Here is a 4,053-nt window from a genome sequence, read left to right as displayed (position 1 = left end):
AAGAAACCTTTTCACAAATTTAGTCGCATTCCTCAAATTCTTGGATTGAAGAGTAAATTGAAAACTTTTGTTTTTCAATTTATTCTATATATGTTCTTTGCTCTTTTTACCATAAAAATAACTTTTTTCAGCTGAAAAGATTTATGTTGTAATTAGACATGAATTAACACGAAGATTTTGATGCTGAACAATTAAATGAACCCCATCAATGATTATGTTTCCCGCTTTGTTTTACATATTCAGAGGTATAGTCTTGGCAAAATACAATTGTAATTTACAAAGAAAGTCACTTGCATTTGAGTTTTTGTTGCTTTTGATTAATGTTTAATAAGGTTCCAAGTCTGAAATCATCAGCAAGCATGCTTTTTAAAAGAAATTTAAATGACAACATGGCTATTTTAATAGGCATTTTTGTGGAAAATATTCCTCCTGATTATGTGAGTGTTTTATATATTACTAGGCCATGTTACCAAGTTAGATAATGCTAACTTCAAAAATAAAATAATTAAGGCATTTTGTGCATTCATAAATGGATCAAAAGCAGAAAGAACATAAGCCAAGGAAATGTCCTCATCTTTATATAGACCCTTTGAACTATATTAAAATTTAGGATCGATATTTTTATTTCAACAAGTAAAAGGAGATGCTGTCAGAATGAAGATAAGATTGGGATTCTATACCAAATGAAGTACTTCTGACTCCTAGTTCCTGTTTCATTCTTTCTGCCAGAGAATCAGCAAAGATACCACCCACATTGCTGCCTTATGTTTTTCCGAAGGTCATTCAGGCAAAGGATTTCCAGTGGAATTCTCTCTAATATAAACCTATTTATGATCACATTGTTTTTCTTGGTGAAACCAAGGATTGCATTTCTTCATTAGGAAATGGTCGTTTTTCCACTTTAGCACATCACAGAAGCAATATCTTACTCTCCTTTTGCATGTGACACCCATGGGAACACTGAAATCTATAATCTCTGGAAATGTACAAAAGGTTAGAACCAAATGCTTCAAAATAAAGAATCTAAGTTAAAAGGCCTACTGGCATAGGATGTATTTCCACTAATAATATTTAAAACTATATTAATAATCCTCTGATGCTATCATTTTTCTTCGCAAAAGAACCAACTTTTCTTTTCACTTGCCTGTCAGGTGGGAGTTTACCATCGAAGAGTGGTTTCTTAACCAGGGTGTAATAAGCTTAACACAAAAAAGAAGGGAACTATTGGATGGATTTTGAATTTATGTTCATGGTTAATACTATGCAGTATTTAAAATAGTTTAAAATATCACCTTTTAAAAATATTATTTTATAATCATATATTTATAATCTTATTGTTATTAAAATAAAGAAGTTTAGCAACCAAGATCCATTAAAAATCATCTTGGACTCAACTACAATTCTCAACATTTCACATGTGTTGAGAAAATACATGAAAATAAAACTAACCAAAAAACTAGCACTGCACAGGCAACAAAAGCAAAAATAAACAAATGGGATTACATTAAACTAAAAACTTCTTCACAGCAAAAGAAACAATCAGCAGAGTGAAGAGACAACTTACATAATGAAGAAAAAAAAATTACAAACCACATATTTGATAAGAAGTTAATATCCAAAACATATAAGGAACTCAAACAACTCAGTAGCAGGAAAACTCAGTTAAACATGGGAAAATGACCTTAATGGACATTTCTCAAAATAAGACATGAAACTAGTCAACAGGTATATGAAAAATCCATAACATCACTAATCAGCAGGGAAGTACACATTAAAACCACAATGTGGTATCTCCTCATATCTGTTAGAATGGCAATTGTCTAAAAGACAGAAGATAAAGTGTTGGAGAGAAAAAGGGAATGCTTTCACACTACTGGCAGGAATGTAAATTAGTACAGCCCTTAAGGAAAACAGTATGAACATTCCTCAAAAAATTAAAAGTATAGCTGCCATATAATCCAGTAATTCCATTTCTGAGTATATATTAAAAAGAAATGAAATCGGACTTTTAGTATGATAGAATATGTGTACTCTCATGTTTATTGCAGCATTATTCACAATAGCCGAGATATAGAAGATATAGAATCAACCTAAGTGTCTATCAAGAGATGAATGGACAAAGAAAATGTGGTACTCACACACAAGAAAACACCACTCAGCAGTAAAAAAGAAGGAAATCCTGTAGGTGAGTAAGTAAGTACAAAAGACAAATACCACGTGATCTCTTCATATATGGAATCTAAAAACGATGAACTCATAGAAACAGGTTCTACAATGGTGGTTACCAAAAACTGGAAGATGGGAAATTGGGGAGTTGTTGGTCAAAAGATAAAAAAATGTCAATTAGACAGGAGAAATAAGGTAAAGTTATCTATTGTACAAAATAGTGACTACAGTAAATAACAATGTATTCTATTTTGAAAATCACTAAGACAGTAGATTTTAAGTGTTCTCACCACAAAAGATGATAAGTAAGTAATGTATATATTAATTAGCTGGATTGAGCTATTCCACAATGTACATATATTCCAAAGCATCGTGTTGTACATGATAAATATATGCAATTTTTATTTGTCAATGTTTTTAAAGCAGCAACATTAAGAAAAGTATGTGAGAGGAAAAGGCCTCATATTTAATATTACCTATGTAGGAATCAAAATTTTCCTTTCAACTACAACAAATTTCACCAGCAGCATCTTCAAAGGTGTTTAAGTAGTTCATATGTTATTTGAAACTGTCCTTTTCTTCTTAGTCCTTGCTACAAAAAATTTCCCCTATACTATTTAGCCTAGTGAAATAGTTATGCCATAGTAGGCATAAATAAGCTCACATAAGTATGTTTGTGTTTCAACATTCACTCTCTCTGTAAGGTAGAAATTCTTAGAAACAATTAAGAAAATATTTCATCAATGTGGCACAGGTAATTCCAGACCAAAGGAAATAAATAATCTTATGTGTTCGTGTGAACAGATAGTGATAGTCCCAAGAAATGAATTAACTAAATTTTAACAAACAGTATAATTATTTCTGTTAGATATTACTTAATCTCATCTATGAAATAGAAAGGAAAGAAATGCCTTCCTACAACAGGAAGAGCGAGCGAGTAAGAGGCTTAAAAAAATGAGACGTGTCTCTTTTCTGGTCAGGGCGCCGCGGGAAGCCATAGCAGCAGAGTCTCTCGCGACGCCCTGTAGGGGGCAGTGCGGGAAGTCCTGCAAGGCAGCCAGGGCAAGCGCCGGAAGTTCCTGGAGACGGTGGAGTTGCAGATCAGCTTGAAGAACTCTGACCCCCAGAAAGACAAGCGCCTCTCGAACACCGTCAGGCTGAAGTCCACTCCCCGCCCCAAGTTCTCCATGTGTGTCCTAGGGGACCAGCAACACTGTGACGAGTGCAAGGCCATGGATATCCCTCACATGGACATCGAGGTGCTGAAAAAATGTCAACAAAAATAAGAAACTAGCCAAGAAGCTAGCTAAGAAGTATGATGCATTTTTGGCCTCAGAGTCTCTGATGAAGCAGATCCCAGGAACCCTCGGCCCAGGCCTAAATAAGGCAAGAAAGCTATTTTCCCTGCTCACACAAGGAAAACATGGCAGCCAAAGTGGACGAGGTGAAGTCCGCAATCAAGTTTCAAATGAAGAAGGTGTTACGTCTGGCTGTGGCTGTTGGCCACGTGAAGATGACAGATGAGGAGCTTGTATAGAACATTCATTCACCTGGCTGTCAACTTCTTGGTGTCATTGCTCAAGAAAAACTGGCAGAATATCCGGGCCTTATATATCAAGAACATCATGGGCAAGCCCCAGCACCTATATTAAGGCACCTTTGAATAAATTCTACTGCTACCAAAAAAAAAAAATTTTTTTTCTTGAGATGTTTTTCAGCAAAAATAATTTTAGCACCTGTGTCTTCTCTGGGATTTGTCTACATACCAATCACTGAGATAAATTGGAGAGTAAGGTGTAGTAGAAGGAAGAACAACTTAAATATTTCTAAATTTTAATTATTCTGATTTAAAAGACTACAAAGTTGAAATAGGTCAAAATTAAAACT

At 34.4% G+C, this 4,053-nt stretch overlaps 1 pseudogene; it reads left to right on the top strand.

Moving 5' to 3' along the window:
* Window positions 1-389: 389 nt before the first annotated feature.
* Window positions 390-3,818, top strand: LOC116564137 (annotated as a pseudogene).
* The last annotated feature ends 235 nt before the right edge of the window (window positions 3,819-4,053 follow it).

This window comes from Sapajus apella, unplaced genomic scaffold, assembly GCF_009761245.1.
Source record: "Sapajus apella isolate SASKATOON/1434 unplaced genomic scaffold, GSC_monkey_1.0 scaffold36, whole genome shotgun sequence".
In the NCBI taxonomy this organism is placed as follows: Eukaryota; Metazoa; Chordata; class Mammalia; order Primates; family Cebidae; genus Sapajus; species Sapajus apella.
This window is presented reverse-complemented; position numbering and strand designations above follow the sequence as displayed.